We start from the raw sequence: 17,838 nt of genomic DNA, 5'->3' as shown, positions 1-17,838 counted from the left end.
CTAAGGAAGCCTATCAATATAAGCAGCCTGAAATAAATCTTTATTCTTCTTAAGAGTTTTGACTGTCTCTAAAAGCCTGACCTAAATGGAAGTCAGTACTGCTGATAGCACATTACACAAGAGGCCACCTGGTTTTTGCACCATGTCTATTTTGAAGGCTGCAAAGTGCTGTGCTCTTAGGGATGTAGGGGTAGTGGTGTACTGTGCATGAATCTCAGCCTAACGGTGCTCGCTTTTAAAGATGCTGCTTATTACCAAAAATAGTAACAGTGGTAATGATCAAAATGATAAATGCATAAAGTCCCTTTTCTCTTACAGTCATGATTTGCTGCCATCTGGATTTTGTCACCTGCAGCTTCTCACAAGAATCATGCATTTAACACTGAGCTTGTCCTCAAAATGTTTTACCCTTTGATGTGTTTAATTAAGCCTGGCTGTATCTGCAGTACAGCCTTTACCCTTGCAGTGGTTTTCACAAAGTTTTTCTTTTTTTTTTTGCTTCCTGCAGCCATTTATAGCCTGCAACCTTTCCTACATGGTGTCTATTCAATTATCTTTTATTTCTGAGGATTTATGACTTAGTATTTTAAAGAGTCAGTTAGAGTGCTTGCTCATTTCTGAATTGGTTGTAACAGCTTTTGTTTCTCTTACTAAATTATATTTAACAATTTTGAAGTTACAGTTTCTGGCAGCAGTGAATTTAATTAATGTAAATACTTTGATACTTTCCTTCAGAACTCATTGTTTGGAGCATATAGATGTTTTAAGTGTGGTGAAACCACTATGGTTTTCTCGCTGTGTGTTTCTAGCTTAGTGTTGAACAAGGAGGTACACAAAGCTATGAAGGTGCACAATACATGGTAGAGAAGAGCTATTGAAGATTTTATTTTGAGCCCAAATATTTAGGGAAAAGTATTCCTCCTCACCTTCTCCATTTTTATCTCTGAGTTAGGTTTTATATAGTTAGCTAACCTCTCAAGCTAGTTTTGTGTGAGAATGAAGAAATACACTAAAAGGATTGTCATGCCATTCTCCTAACATAGGAAAACGGTATATAACTACAAAAATTCAAACAGCAAAGGGATCAAAAAGACAGAATAGAAAAATATGTGTTACATGTTCTCACATTCATGGTCTTCTATTACTGTCCTTTTCTGCTTGTTCCCATGAACATTAATGTCAGAAGTAGGAGTTGCATGGATGGATAACACAGGCTAAATTCCAACCCCATGGTAATTTTTTTCTTCTAAAGTGGTACTTGAGGGGATGAGGCTGTTAAGGATATTCCTGTAAGGAAGATGTGTAATGTTTATGACAGGAGGAAAAGGCTGTAAGTTTTTTCTGTAGGTATCAATATAAAATATTTGATTTTATTTTTGAGCTAGTATGGCCAAGAATTAATGTACTGGAGAAATCTTTGCTGTATTTGTTATATCCCTGAAATGCTATTAAGCTGTCATAGATAACTACAGGATGTCATATAGCCTTTATATTTTACCCACCGGCTTTGGCTGCTTGGGTTTTTTTAATATAGTTTATACTCTTGAATGCTTTTACCTGTCATGGCTCAGAACTTTGATTAAAAAAAAATATTTAGGAGACTAGATGCCTTGACTTAAACTTTTTCAAACTCCATTAACTGGAAATAGATCTTTATAAACTTCTTCAGATTTGTTCAACAATGACTATCTTGAGTAGAGCCTTTTAATATTTCAATACTTTTATCCTGTGGAAAACCGGCATACCAAAGTATGTAATACAGTATTAGATCACTGTTAACTTTGGAGAAAATATTTTCATTTCACTGGTTAATAACAATTTATACAATCTGTATTCTTTATGGGAGATTTTTAAAGACATTTTAAATGCTATGTTTCGTAGATAAAAATTTGGAGGTTGTCCCTGCTTCACTCAAACATAAAAACATTATACAGACCACTTTGTGCTTTTCTTTTAATGTTTCAGCTTATTTCTACATGTAAGAACAATCTGGAAAAAAATTTTGTCAGAATGGATTTTTTATTGGAATCACCTTTAAAACTTAGACAAGGACCCAGAGTTCTCATGGCCTTTTACCAAAGACAGATATGGGACTTATGTATTTTTCCAATCACCAAGCACTAGCCAAAACTGGGGAACATCTGTGTTTGCTTTTTCTTGCCAATCTTCTGAATTACTGCGGTAGTTAAGGAGGAAAATCTGAAATAGCAAGTGTAACTTACTGTCTGTCTCCAGAGAATTTTACCTTCTGTCCCCCATAAATCAATTTATAGTGACATGTCTTGCAGATGGTCTGTCAGGAGCCAAACATTTAGTGTAGCTGTCCATATAGCAAACATTTAGGTAGCAGGATATAATGTCCAGTTTGTTTTTTTTTTTTTTTTTGCTAGACATTCAAATAATGGAACCACTGCTTTGATGTATGCAGTGGTTATGATAATTTTATGGAAGGAGAGAGATCAGTGCCATTGCACTCAGACAAAATAGTTCTGTCATTCCAATTTTAGGGCTGTAGCCTGGTACACAGTGGTGTTTCATTTCCCTGGTTTTTAGGAATTAGCACTGTGTATTTACCTTCTAAAATTATTAACAAAACACTGAGGTGGGACTCCCTTGCAAGCTGGGCTGTCAATAAAGATAATACAAACTGTGACACAAGCTGGAAAGAAACAGTACTTATCACATGAAGGGGGAAAAGGAAAACAAAGTTAACTGGTATTGATTGCTGTGGCACAGGCAGATGTTAAACGTACACAGCAGACAATTACAGCACACTTAGATTATAGAGATGCCTTCTCACCACAGTTCAAGGGAAACCTGGTGTGAGCAATGTGACAGGAAGGGGAACTGTTCTCTCCTTTCCTTTTGTCTTGTGAAATGTTCCATTCACGGCTTCCATGGACTGTTTAGTTGGGTAATTAGTTTGCCTTTAGTAGAGATGTTAATTCTGTGAGAAATTCCATGCTTAAGATGCAGAAAAATGGTGGACTCTGAAAACTGGGAGAAAATCTCAGTGTCTCAGCTGCTATTAACTGTTGCAGGTCTTCTGAGTTCAGTATCCTTCTTCAGGCACCTTCCACAAATCTCTCTCTCCTAATTTTTCAGGAGACTCTCTGAAAGAAGTGGAAAAGACCTGGATGTGGACACTGTGCTGGCTTCTCAAATCACTGTTCAGCTCCTTCCCAAATGAGCTCTGAAGATGGAAATCCAAACTCCTAATGAAGGTACTTAGCAGTACAGAACAGCTGTTTCTCATCACTACCTGAAGACATTCCCACCACTATATACTGTTATATGTAGAAATGTCTTTCATTATTTTTAGTGCTAAAATATATCCTAATAGATCATCTTGTAACTTCTTATCCCCCTCGGTACTACCAGGCAGGATCTGGGTTGCTGACCTTGTAGGTGAAGGGAAGATGAATGATTTTTTCATAAAATTTTCTGACACTGTTGAACCTAGCATTAAAAATTGAATGAAGATGCAAGAGTCTTGAGAGTGCTTCCTCTAAGTTGTCCAGCTGACTCCATACTTATGAAATTGTGCTATTTGACAGCCAAAGAGTAGTTTCAAATAGTTATTTACCTTAACTTTTATTCATATGACCCTTTTCTAGTTGTTGGTTACCGGAACTTTCCTATATGAAAGGGCAAGGGCTGGGCATAATGTGTAACAGAGTTAAAAAAAAATATATATACATACATATATACACACACATGTGCAAGTGTACCTTTTAGGTTCCATGAGTAACACTGTTAGAAAACAGAAATAAAAATTCACCTGCTTAAACTTGGCATGACCATACTTGCATAAGAAGCTGATGTTAATTAATGTGTGACAGTAGAAGGGAGTACTTCTGGAAGATGGACTGAGATGATCTCTGAACTGAATGTTTATGTTAAATCTGGCCTCTAAGTCCAAAGGGTATGACTAAGGCTGCCATCTCTTCAGCTTTCTATGTTTCTTCAGTCTGGTATGATGAAATTTTGCAAGGCTGGCTAATTTAATGCATTTTATCTGTTTTCTTCCACCTCTTCTTGCAAGGCCCTTGCAGAGAAACTGTCTTTATTGATTTTAAGGATATGCACTCTTTAGCCCTTGTTGCAGGGTCTGGTTTGTTTTCTGTCTATATTGACTGCCAGTGATTTTGGTTTTTCTTGACTGCTTTGTGTCTGTCCTGTTTGGCAGAATGTATTCCTTTGGTGTGTAATAGGAGTGAATACCTGTAAAGTCAGTGAATGTTTACCCTACTCCCTAGGGTAAGCAGAAATTGAAATTACCTGTTTCACCTTTACATGTTCAATCTTGTTCCTATGGGATACTGCTGAAAACTAATACATAGTTTTGATTTAAATGGATTTGTTGAATGTGTTTGTTAAAATGAACATTGTTTCATATTCCCATGTTTTACGTAAGAACATCTTCATTAATTTGGTTTTCTCTAAAAAAATCAATTCTGTTTAATGAAATCTGAATTTCCTTTGGCACCGAATGGCACAAAACGTGAGTTTTATCTTGAAGTTTTATGTGTCTAGTGTATAGATCAATTGATCCTATTTCTTCTTTTACTAATAAATTAAGGGGTGGGGAGGAGGGAGGGGTTGCAAATATTTGCTCCAGCATAGAGAATTTGAAATATGGGAAAATTTTAATCAAGAAAAATTCGAAACAGATATTCTTGCAAGCTGCAGATTTCCTTCTAATATTAAGACTGCATTAGATAGGTCCTGAGCTGCACTGTGTATTTATGAAAAAATCTGTAGGTAGAGAAGAGGTGGTGTAAGATGTACTTTTACTTTAATAATTTTTTAGGGCTCTTATTTGGGCACAGATGAACATAGAGGTTTTTTAGTCCAGTTTCAGTTGAGTTTTTTGTGGCATTATTTTTTTTCTGAGGATTTTGTGTTTTGTTTGGTGTTTTTCTGGTGGTGTTTTTGTTTTGGGGGTGGGGGGTTTGTGAGGTTTTTTGTTATTTTGTTTTGTTATTTTATGGACAACTTCACATTCCTGGTAGGTGATTGAGGTTGAAATAATGAGAACCAGAAAATTCTGCTTATTTACTGCTCGGAGCAGTAACATTCATCTGAGAATCTGCATTATGACACACAGTGATGCAATGGAAGCTCCATCTGCATTCAGCTTTCTTTAAAAGTTTATGAGGTTGTTCACTGAAATACTGCATCCTTGGAGAAAGAAGAAAATAAATATTTTTGTATGGTTAGCAGGTTTTGATTTTGCAGACAATCTGTCCCAGTCTTAAGTGACAAAGGTTGAAAAACAAACTCTGGCAGCAACATCTAAATGCACGACATTCTATGCAAGGGTTTGTAAACATCACAAAAGATTTTATGCCCAAGACCCAGTTATTCTTTTTGAAATGCTACTCTATGTCTGAACTTGACTGATTGGTAAATAATTAAAAAAAAAAAGGAAGGAATTTGCCTGCTATAATTATATGAGAGAAAAGTCCTACTCAAACTTTGATTTGTAAGATGATGACTCTTATGCAGGTATTCTACTTCTTAGCAAGATCCTAAAACATGTTCCCACAAAGCCTGGACTGTGATCATGTCATTCAAATGGATCCTCTTGGTTCAAAACAGAAAAAACCTGGTCCTGGCACTTAATTTTTAAGAAGAACCATGTATTGCATTCAGGTGGTGATAAACCCCTTTCACAAACTCTCAGGTGGCTGAACTATTTGAGCAGTTTTAAGATAGGAGTGCAAGTCTAGGTCCTGATATGAGAATACTGACTTAAACACTTTGAGGATGTCCTGAGAAAGAGCAAACACTCCTGTCTGAAGGAATTATGGGGGCCAGAATGTTTTACCCTTGAGATTTTGCACTGCAGTTAATCAACATGGATATATCAGCATGGGTATATCTTCTCTGCTTTTGTGATGATGGGCCTTGACAGGTAAGACTTCTGTGGACAGAAAAATTTCACTTCTCTACTATCAGTCTGTCACATTTTGAAGGGCACAGACTTAATTTTTAAAACAAACATCTGGAAATAGAAATGTAGTTTAGAAGAAATAGAAATAGGAGGTCAGAGCCTTCCCCTAGCAGTCTGTTCTGAGAGCCCAGAATTTTTCTAATATTGAGTTCACTCTGACAAGAAAAGCTCCAGATGAATTTTCTGATAAGGTTGTGGGAGGTAGAGACCACACTAATGTGATTCATTGCTTGATCCAGAGTGGTCTGCAAGCTGGTGAAAGTTCATTCTTCTGCAAGTTCAGTGTGGAATAATATGTGGTTTCTAAGGTGACTGGGGCATTCTGCCAAGGGAAGGGTAGGGGTTAATATCAGTTACTTAATATTAGAAGGCTAAATCATATAATTTCTTCTTAAATGCCTAGAAATAAAGCTGTGATTCCCATGAGTCAATGTTACATAGGAAGCTTGAGCAGCATCATAGTTCCTCTGCCAGAGGGAGGTAGAGTTGCAGGGAGATGAGAATTACTGAAAACAAGAATAGAGGATGTGTTTGTAACAGGATTTTTTTGTAACAATGGCTATGAAGAGCAAATGAGGTTTAGTGTTTACATGGGACTGTGCTAAATGTTTAATTTGATGATGGTCAGACAAAGATTAGAATTGCATTAGATAGGAATGTAGACTATTTATTGTTGGACTATGAGATTCAGCAGTGAAAACGAGACTGGCATTTCCAGGAGAAAGTGTTGTATCCCCATTATGGTGGTCACTGCTCAAATCAGTTCTGTTCATGGAAAAGATTTGTGTTTGAAGAAGAAGCTGGTAAAACAACCAGCATACATGGACCTTGTGTGGGTTATAAGGATGGAAATGCCACTCATCATGCTAAGTTTCTCCAATGCTTTAAGATACAGCAATGAACTTGTAGCTTCTTTTTTCCTCTAAGATGTTCCATGGGACTGCTAATGGGAAAAAGTGAGCATCATCTTTTATATCATTCCAACAAGGTAACTGGGCATATCAGGTATAAATTTGGTAATTTCAGTGTCCTAGAAATAATTTATTATACAAGAGTCCAGATATCTGAGAATATATCTGCTGCTAGAAATTTCCAGAACCACAGCTCTATCAGATATACTGCCTAAACCAAATGTTTGTGTCACATTTTACTTCAGTACAACTAAAAAGAAATGTTTTATATGTGTATAGGTACTTATGGCAGGATATAGAAGGAAGGTTGCAGGTGGCGGTTTGATGCTTGCTTGGTGAGACAAATTAAGTTTTCACTCGCTTTAAAATGATGAGGGATTTGGGGGTGTTAAGCAAAAGTACTTTGGACCTTAAAATGATGTGATGCAACTTATTCCTTGCCAGAAAAAGAACCAATAAAGCACTTCCAAAGAGATGCTGACTGCTGGTGGGGACTTTGGGAAAAAATGCGGCTCATCACTGCTCAGCACTTGTCATCTTGATTTTAGTGAGTAATTAAGTTGTAGAGGCCCTTTTAGTGATCTGAGCTACACATGAGAGATTCAAAGCCCAAAATTCAATAGTGTGTGCTCTCCTGTTTCCTGACTAATCCTGTAAGGTACAGTGGGTTGAATAGATGATCTAATAAGGGAACATAACTGCAGTCAGCTAACTCTCCTATAGAAATTAATAATGAAAGCTCACTGAAATAAAGAGAAAGAAACTCACTTATGAAGGAATAATAAAATAAAACAGCTAATATGGAAAGTTGCCTGTTGGAGAATCAGATTTTGTAAGCAATTGTGTGAAGTATAAAGTGTGTGTGCTGGGCTGCATGAGCCTGTGATTGCTGAGTTTCTCATGTCTGCTCCACATTGACAGTAACCACATTGACAGAAAGTGGCCTGGGAAGATGGATTTTTGCAGCACATCATTCAGAAAGTTTGAATGTGGGGTCATTTATAAGTGCAAAAACATCTGAGATACTTACTCACTGTCCAAGGAAGTTTGCAAAAGAAATTATTACCACATACACACAAAGTATAAACTCTGCTTCTATAGTAGGAAAGGTAGATGCAGAATGGCAGAATCTGGGTTATTGGGTCGGTTGTTAAATTGCTCCATTATAACTTTACACACAGTGAAGTTTTTTCACTCTTCTGTAGGGAAAAGGTACATATAGAAGATACTTTGCAAGCTATGGAACTGACCAAAATATCTATGCCACTCTGGAAATATTTGCAGCCATATACCACTTCACAAAATTTTTGCCAATCCTTCCCCTTTGTGTGCAATGGAAATTTCACTTCCACCCCAGCACTTTCTCCTTGCTCCAGGACCTAATCCTTCATGCTTTCTCCAGTTCTTCTCTCCTACTCATCTCAGACCCCTAATGCTGTTTCAAGCCAGTGCAGAAACAATAAATTAAAAGAAAAAAAAAAGGAATTAAATACAAGCTGCAGGTCATTCCTCACTGCAGCTTCTTTACCTTCTGTTTGGCAGCAGCATGATGCTGCTCTCCAGCAGCTGGCAGATTACCATACTGCAGCTCTGCAAGATAAAACAGGGGCCAAGGCAGATCAGCTGCTTTTAAAAAAGTTAGGAATTTATTTCCCTGGGAGGAATTTCAGCTACTCTTGTAGGACTGTCTGTACCAAGCCACCCTAAGGCATTATGAACTTGGCAACTTCCTTGTAGCAAACTCAACTTGTGAAATTTTCTTTTGGTGAAGGAGACTGGAAATTTTTGCAAGAATTTTGCATCTGCAGTCACCCTTCTGGAGTGCATTATAACTTACATGTCCCTTCCACATACCTGTAGCTCTTTGGTCCTGTGTCCTCGGTGCATTTGGACCAAGTACTCTTGCTCTTCCCAGGGAAAATCATGCAAGTAGCTTCCTTTTTTGAGTTGTGAGGATACCTGAGCAGAACCTTCTTCTGTAATAAACTCAGTTTGGGCCACATCTGTAGTGAGGAACAATGACAGAATGAGAACATCTCACCTAATTCTCACTTAAAGTCAATTTGGCAAGCATATCTCAGTTACAGTCATGTGTAACAAAGAAACTGAGTGTGGAGGCATCACTGAAAAATTGCTGATTTCTTATTTTAGGCTTCAATGCCCTGGGTAAGGTATTTCAGTATTTTTGAAGTGTCCAGCACACAGGTACTTGGATTTGAATATGACAATAAGATCCCTGATGGTACATAAGTAGATTCTTGACACTGGGAAGGCAGAGGGTGGCTCATTTACTGGGCCAGAAGTCAGTCCTACAGGTCACACCTTTGAAGCAAATCCTCTGCTCCAGTCTCTCTTCTCCCATCAACTGGATGAAAACCTGTAACTCTGAGTACCATGAAATAGAGAGAAAAGAGAGGAATCCTTTGTGGCTGTTTGCTATATTTAGTTCTAGTCATCTGTAGGATGTATTTTTATCCAAAATGGCATCTGCAAGGTCCAGCTTAGTATGACCATATTCTGTGTGGTAAGGATCAGTTATAGAAATGCAGTCTCTTATGTTTTCATATCTACAGTGGAGGAGTAATAGGTTTATAATGTTTTGACTCTTGACATTGTTCATATTCATATTATGGAATATCCCTATGACTTATTTTGCAATTATTTTTTCTGAAACTTCCCTGTTCAGAAGCAGATTTCTGTGCCAGGTAACAGCAGTGTTGGTGTCCCAGAAGGTTTGTAATTATGTGTGTTTCTTATGGGAGGAGCCCTGATTCATTACTTGCCACCAACCTGGAGCAATTTTTCATCTGACTTTTGGGTTCTATTGGTTTTCCACACAACGGGCAAAACTCATTTTTATTTTAGCTCCAGGGTGTCTGTGAAGGTTTGGTTGGGGTTAATTAGGAACAATATATTAACTTCAGCATTCGGAATTGGAGTACTTTGCTAGGTGTCATGTGCCTGCCAAGAGTCATTCTTTTTCAGTCAGGACAGTCTTTTAGCCAATTGTTTTGTTAAAGGATGAGATTGGAAGGCAGTAGACTGGCTTGTGGTGCAAATGCTCAGTCCTGAAGAAGCCAATCAGGTCACAAGCAGCTACTTGCTTTCTACAGACCATCACAGTTTAAGCAGGGTTTGAAGCAGCACTGTTACTCTTTCCTTTTACTGAGGAAACTGAGAGCTCTTCAGCCTGTGTCAGTTATTGTTCTCACAGATGTTAGTATCCATCTCATAGTGATGTCCTTCTGGGATTTTATTTCATTTTACTAGAAGTCTCTACAATTCTATGGTTGTCTTTGTTTTGTTTGGGGTTTTGTTCAGGTTTGGTTTTTTTGTTTTGTTTTTTTTTTATTGCAGGATAATTACATTTGTGTTGGCAAAGGGCAAAGCTGAACTTAACTGTCTATTGCATTTAGTCTTAAACACCAAAGGCAGTGCTGCCATGAACACCTTTGGCACAGCATTAATTGCCAGTCTTGAGACCATTGGGTAGAGAGACCATGCTCCTCCTCTACTTCTGTATGTCCCTGCAAGGGTTAGGCACACTGTAGTCCTTAATACATGTGTTTTCCTTCTTAGTTTATATTAAGATCTAGAACATGAATCACAACACAGTCCTGGTGCCTGTATTATACTCCTACTGCACACACCTACAGCTGTCTCACCACAAACCAGCTCACAAATTACAGCCTCTCTCTGCTACTTTGTGATACTGATCCTGGTATTAGAATGCTGACTTATTAGCAGACTCCTCTCTAATCCACTAACAGCAACCACACTAATAAGAGCGTTGCCTTAGGTCTGACTGAACACATTTAATTCTTCTACTGAATTCAGGGAGGGCAGAAGTAGGTTTAAGGTTGATAAGAAATTAATTTCCTTGGGAAAAAATCAACCATGAAAGATTTTCCTTATTTTAATTAAATAATGGGTCTTAGGTAGGGACTGTTAAATCATGCTGTTTGTCTTGTTTATGTATTGTCACTCCTCTTGATATTTCCCCAAAGACTTGCTATCTGGGGAGAAAAACATGTTCAGTCCACCATCACTGTCTTCCTGTGTGGTAAGGGAAAACAGACATATTGTGTCATCAAAAATAGCATTGCCTGACAGCCTCTAAAAATATACATCACACATCACTAGCTATTTTAAATATCAGGCTAAAGGAAGAAAACCTCTCCAACACATCTCAGTTATGAAGTATTGACACATTATCATTTTACATTAAAAAAACAGAGCCTCATTAGCAGAAACTTGTAATGAAGTTACTAAGCATTTTTAGCCATTTTGAACTACAGAATAGGAAGATACATTAGACTCCTTAGGTACTCTGAGGAGGTAGATTTGGGAAATGCCCACAGAGAAATGATGTGAATCAATACACTAGGTAGTACTCACTCCATTCCCTGGAGTATATTGCCCAGTTATTATATAAGCTCAGACCTTCCATTAATGACTCAAGATCAGACTGTAACACTAAGCAAAAATCCGTGCTGAAGGGAAACCATAAAATCATGGGTTACAATTCTGCACCCCAGCATCATCCTGAAGTGCTCTCCTCCAGTCCAGGATAGTTATCTAGCATTTGCACAGAAAGGAATTGGGAAAATTGTGCCAGCTCTTGAGGGCAGATTTTGCTTTCTTCAAACTTGTCTGGATTGTGGAGCTAGTAAAGGTGCAGCAGCTACAGATGTTTCAGCAGGCAGGATAGCAGTAGGGAACTGAATATTCCTTTTCCTTCCTCTAGTCACTCTTCAGAGAAGCTGACCAAGTTGTGAAGTATGAAAATGTGCTGCAACTTTTCATCAACCACACTAATATCATTTCCATCTCAGGCAGCACAGGACTGTCTGCAGGTCACAGTACTATTATTGGGGGCAACACCTCAATTACTATCTTTTGCTCAACAAGAGGACCCAGAGTACACTTTAGTCCTGGAAAGGGATCAATTTAAGCACTTCTGTGCAAGTAAAAATGTTTCCTTTTGAAAAATCTTAAATTTACTGCATTAATTCTTTGCATATCCTTACTTTGCAAGTGATTTTTTCTAATTTTTGCTCTGATAGGGTGGTGATGAGGTCACCAGCAGTCTGATATTTGTTACAGGGCAGGGGCATATCCCTGTGGGCTCTGAGTTCAATTTTACCAACAGTTCCAGGGATGCTTAAAATGTCCCTCAGTGAGGATCTGACATCAGGGATCCTCTGAGGGTGTCCATCGTACCTGCATTGCTCAGAAGACTGAAATATGTTAACAGAAATGTCCCATGTGGAAATTTAGAGCTTTCATTCTTCTGAACTGTTATTGTCCTTTAAGATTAGTATTTTATCTGTATATTGCCTACTTTTTCTTCAGTTAAAAAGAAACATCTTGTTGATACCATGTTTACCAGCAGACACGTAACATATGCAGAGTGATTTCTGGTCATCTTGCAACTACATAGTATGGAATGGTAGAGGTTTTTCAGGGCTCATAACAATAAATTTCTTTTCTGTATTCACTGTAGTCTCCAAAACCCAGGTAAGCCCTGCACTGTGAATTGGGAAGTTCTGCTAATACTGGTGATGCTTTTGACTTACTGTGAGACCTTGAATAAAAGACAGTTCCTTTATGTTGCCTTAGTTTACATTCCCAAACACTTTTTGTTTGTGTCTCTGAAACCTTTGGAACACAGTCCTTTAAAATAAGAAAAAAAGTAGGTTAAAAAAGAAAATCTTTGCACGTAACACCTTTGCATTTGCAAGTAATGACATGATGTTGCTTTTTTCCTCATCTTTGAAGTTAGTCTATGGAACTGAAATAAATAGAATTTACACTGTATACATTACAGAATATAGGAAAGCTCTCTGAGTTGCATAGCTCCATCCTGTAATTACAATAAGCATTTGTGGTCTTGCCATGCCAGTGAATATTGTCAGAGTTTAATGATCTGGTTGACATTAGATGATTTAAAACTAATGTTCTAAGTAACTTGACTAACCCTCAATAATTTACCAATGAAACAGCTCATTTTTCTTTGGGAATGGCTAAGAAAAGGAACTTCCTGTTTTAAAAAATGAAACTTCGAGGTAATCCAAACTTTGCATCATTGTAGAATTAAGAAAAGCATTGTCAGTTGGAGAGAAAACATATTCTCGGTGCTTATGCATCCTCCTCTCTGTTTCTGGGAAGTGAAAATTTTCTGTTGTGTCCTGTTGATTTTTGGAGAGCATGCAGCAGAAAGTTTACTGTCAGCATGAAAAGGTTTAATAGTGAATAGTAAAACTGCACAACCTAGTCATGCTTTACTACTCTTTGTGTCTCTAGATTTGTTTTCTGGACAGACTCAAAAAGTGTTACTTTTGTGTCAGAGAGCTGATGTGAAAGGTTTTCTACTTGCTAACGGTATCTTACATTTCCTTTCTGCTTGCAGAACTGTGTGATGAGTTTACAGGAGGGTTAAAGACCTCCCCAGCAGAACTGGCATGAATTATTCCTTTATGGTACCACTGGAACACTGCTCTATGTGAACCCTCTGGATAAAGGTTGTAGTATCTCAGAATATCTATTTCCCCATAGAAGGAGAGACATAATGGTTGTCAGAAAGGGGATATGTACCATGAAGTGTTCTGCACACAGAAGTCACCACCCTGAGGTAGCTGTGCCACTGCTGCTCTCTTTCACCAGTAAGGCACGCCCTGGGAGAACAATAATGTGCAATCAGGGCAGAGCTGTCGGTATGACAATGCCAGGGTGTAAGTCCAGCCAGGAAGAGCTAGCAGGTCATTATCTAATGTCATGTGAGGAGATGGGAGACTTGTTACTTCTTCAGCAGAAATTTGTCTCTGAGTTGAGTCCTTGTATAGCAACATTTTTTAGGGTTAAAATGAAGGCATTAGGGTTTTCTATTTAGATTTCTGTAGCTCTGAGAATGGGAATTGCTTTGTACACTCTGGTCTGAGTCTAATGAATAAGTAAATACTTTGTTTAGTGGTGAAAAAGAAATATAAAAGTAAGGATATTTCAGAGTTACCTTGGGATCAATATTCCAGCTCCCACCTGGAGTGCATGTTTAAAATGTCTATGACAGAGTGGTAGATACCTCTCCATTCTGACAGCTACAGACAGACCACGGCTCATGGTCTCAGCTTTGTTCTTTATACTCTGTTGTGTATTTTCTTACATTAATACTTGGCCATGTCTTTGTTTCTCAGAGAGTGTTCTTCCGGATTCCTTGTTAGAATGTGTCTTTTTTGCTTGCAGATGATGTGCCTATCATCCTATCTCCTGTGCATATGGAGAATGAGAAAGACAATAAGTACATTATCTGGGCAACTGGCAGACTGTGAAGAAAAAAGTGTGATACATTTTGAGCTCCTGAAGGATAATAGTGGTTTGGGTGATTTCTCACTAGTGAGTTGCTTTTGTTTTCTTTCCTGTTGTTACCCTTATTTGAGAAATTGTGAGGCTTAAAATATTACTGCCTAAAGTCCCTTAGAAATGCAGAGAGTTGTCCAAGTGTTCCTGCTAAAAATTTAGACTGAAGGGAGTAAACTCTTCCCTTGCTATGTTGTAACTGGTAAATAAAATAAATACAGACCTGTCACCTTTCCAAGTGCTGGGGTTAAGGCTTAGTTGTCCTTTGCCCCCAGATTTACACAGCAATTTCTTCTTGTCATGCTTCAGAAGTGAAGGAATTTCTGAAGCAACATACCTCAACAGAAAAGAATACTTCTGCTGAACAAATAAAGTATTCAGGTGGCAGTGTGTTTGGGTTATGAACTAATGGTGGATAATGAATTAGTCTTTCTCTAATAATCAATTTGTGCAACATCCAGGAGAAAAAAAAAAGAAGACTGTGGATACCTTCTAACTGTTTTGCTATTTTCCAAAACATGCTTCTGGCAAGATATCAACAGGAATTAATAAACATTAATAAAACCTGAAAGCAACACCTAAAAGTGTTTGATTCAGAGGTGGTAAGTACTTGCCTGCTGCCACCCTAACTGGGTGCTCTCCAAGCTTGGGCAGGCTGCACAGAGCAGAGAGCCCACTCCGATGGAAAGCTGTGAGGGACGGCTTTGGCAGGGGGATGGAAGGCTCACCTTTCACAACGAGCTGTGTAACTGATAAAAAATGGCTCCTGTTAGCAGGCTGGAAGGAAAGTCAAAAATCATGTTTGGGAATGTGATTGATGGGCAGTACACTGATGAAAGATGTGTAAAGAGATGAAAGATGTGAAAGATGAAAGAGATGAAAGACCCTGCAACTCGGGATGGCCTGGGGAGAAGAGCTCCAGCACAGGTAGGAATGTGCTGCCTTCTGATTTCACACAGCTGTGAGCAGAGCATGGGTTCCCCTGTGTAAACAGCTCGTGTTAGTTTTTGGTCAAACTGAAATCCAGAGGGTTCTTGGAGCCAGGGTTGGAGATGGTGAGCCAAAGTGGGGACTGCGTCATAGATGTGGCTAGTGTGGTGGATGTGCTCTTTCTCTCTCGTGGACAGAGGGCATGTTCCAGCTGAGGGGTAAATCCTGGATGAATCAGGACAGACAGTGGTCTGGGCTGTAAAACAGACATAGCAAACTCTTAGAATATTTGCAATTGTAAAAACACCAAATGGTGGATCATCTGATTCTGTATGGCCTGTCAGGGCTCTTACAGATACCTCTGTCCTGTTGCCCTTGCAGTGAGGAAGTGTGGACTTTGGAGTGCTGGGAGGGAGGCCAAGGTGGAGTCAAGAATAAAAACTGTCCCAAACAGGAGCAGGAGAAGAGATGATGGCTGCAGTATCTTCATGCTGGTGTTATCCTGGCCCCTTTTATTTCTTCCTGGTGACCCATGCTTATTTCTGTCCATAGCTTAGGCAAATGCTACACTTACTAACTCCTCCTTGAAAAGAAAATCTCTAGTTCTCAACATTCATAAATAGTAGGATTTTATATTTAGCCCCTCAGTATCAGTGTTACCAACTCTTCCAATGAGTCTCACATATAAAGATTTTATCGTGGATACTGTAAGCATGCAGAAATGCCAGATACTCCCTAAAGGACAAGGACCTGAGGGTACTTCCTTCCCAGGGCAGCAGGACAGGACCTCACAAGTAGGAGTCCATCCTGCCATCCCAGAAGTGAGGCAGCCCGAGCCCTGGGCATCAGGGATGGGATAGGATGGGATGGGATGGGATAGGATAGGATGGGATGGGATGTGGACCCAACTCAGTGGAGCTCTTGGCCGGCCAGAGCTGTGGGATGCAAGAGACTGGCTCTGCTGCTTCACTGCTGGGGCAGGTTCTGATGGTCCTGGGCATGCTGGGCAGCGGTCACAGTGAGCCAGAGACAGCCAAGGCTGGTGATGCCCTCAGGGCCTGGCTGTTACAGGGTGGCCTCCAAGAACCCAGAAAAACTTCAGCAGCTGATGTGAGTGTGTCTAGAGAATGGCGTATGAGAAATAACAGGCTCATTCCTAGCTAATGATGACCCTTGAGGACAGCATGTGGATAACAGATGATGCAGGATTCCCTCCAGTAAGCAAGTGCAAATCTTTGGACAGGAGCTGCTGAACCCACTTATTCATCACTGATGTATTTGCTATGGGAAATAAACACTGTGCCTAGGTAGGAGTCAGTAAATAGAATCAATAGTGTTCAGTAGTTCCTGCTTGTTGTAAGCTACATTTTAATGGGAACCTTCCTGGAGAACACTTTTTTTTGGAGCTAAGCCAATTTTCTGCTCAGGCACAGGAAAGTAATTATTTTTCTAATTGGCTTCCTCAGTACAGCAGATGCATACGAAAGATTGTTGATAAAATGATAAAATATGTCATTAATAATAATTTTGATCATCCTGAATATTGTCTAGAAAGGAAAATAAACCCAAGCCTAAGGTTAGTGAAATAGAGCTAGAAGAGTTTATAGCAGGGGGGTGAGGAAAGAGACAAACAAAAAAGTGGAAGCCCAGATGATGTGCCAGAGGTAGGATTCATGAAGAGAGGCAGGACACACACAGAGAAGATAAAAGAGGATCCTAGAAAGGATAAACCCATGAATTTCTGATTTTTTTCAGGCTTCCTGCATAGAGCATCAGAACTGTTCTGAGGCAGAAATGTGCACAAGCCCTTTCCCTTTGGTCATGAATTAGGACTTCAGCTAACATTTTTGATTTAAGCAAGGTGTTATATAGAAATGAATTTAGCAGATAGTTGAATGTCTTCACAGGTAACAGTTCAGGTCAGTCAGGGTAAATTCTTGGAAATATTTTGTTAACTTGAAAAAAAAGTTGAAAAGGGACACAACAGGAGATAACTTGTTCTCATTAAAACTCAGGTATAAATCACAGTGCCCTTGAAGTTTTTCTCATTACCTTTAACCTCCATGTTCAGCAAATATGCAGAAAAATATCAGCTCAGCAGTGTCAGTCACAGTACAAAAGAAAACCTTTCTGTAGGAAATCTAAGGATTCCTCAACCCTTTTATTTATGACGCAAAATGGCTGAAACATTGAAATATCACAGACCCCATTTATGGAAACCCTGTTATAGGCTGGAAAAAACACATACATGCACAGCAGCCTGAAGAAAGGAGGATGACAATCTTTCTTTTTCTGTTTAATACACTTGTGTGGGAACTAAAGCCAGTGAGGATAAAAGTCAGCACTTTGGGGAAAACCTTAAGCACCAGCATGTGAGAACTTTTCATGCTGAATCAGACCAATGCTTCATCTTGTTCTGACATCTTATCTTTGAAGAAGGCTACCAGTGCCTTGGTAGGCAGGTGATTAATGTAGAATAACCTGTGCATAGGCAGAATTTCTTCCTAATCTTATCAGAGAATGTTTGGGATTTGCTGAGCTGTATGAAAAGTTGCACTCTTAAACAAGTAGATTTTAAAATAGTCATAAGTTCTAAAAAATGCAGTTACAGATATAGTGGGTGGGGTTTTTTCAAGTTCTTGTCTTGTAATGTGATTTGCTGTGACTGATCCCCCTTGAATT

General features: G+C 38.9%; 1 long non-coding RNA gene across 1 annotated transcript; it reads left to right on the top strand.

Moving 5' to 3' along the window:
* Positions 1-3,102: 3,102 nt before the first annotated feature.
* LOC143695749 (uncharacterized) lies at positions 3,103-14,685 on the top strand. Its single transcript, XR_013185280.1, has 3 exons — positions 3,103-3,224; positions 13,283-13,394; positions 14,113-14,685. It is a non-coding gene; the product is annotated as an uncharacterized LOC143695749 (long non-coding RNA).
* The last annotated feature ends 3,153 nt before the right edge of the window (positions 14,686-17,838 follow it).

The sequence above is a fragment of the Agelaius phoeniceus genome, chromosome 1 (assembly GCF_051311805.1).
Source record: "Agelaius phoeniceus isolate bAgePho1 chromosome 1, bAgePho1.hap1, whole genome shotgun sequence".
NCBI lineage: Eukaryota > Metazoa > Chordata > Aves > Passeriformes > Icteridae > Agelaius > Agelaius phoeniceus.
This window is presented reverse-complemented; position numbering and strand designations above follow the sequence as displayed.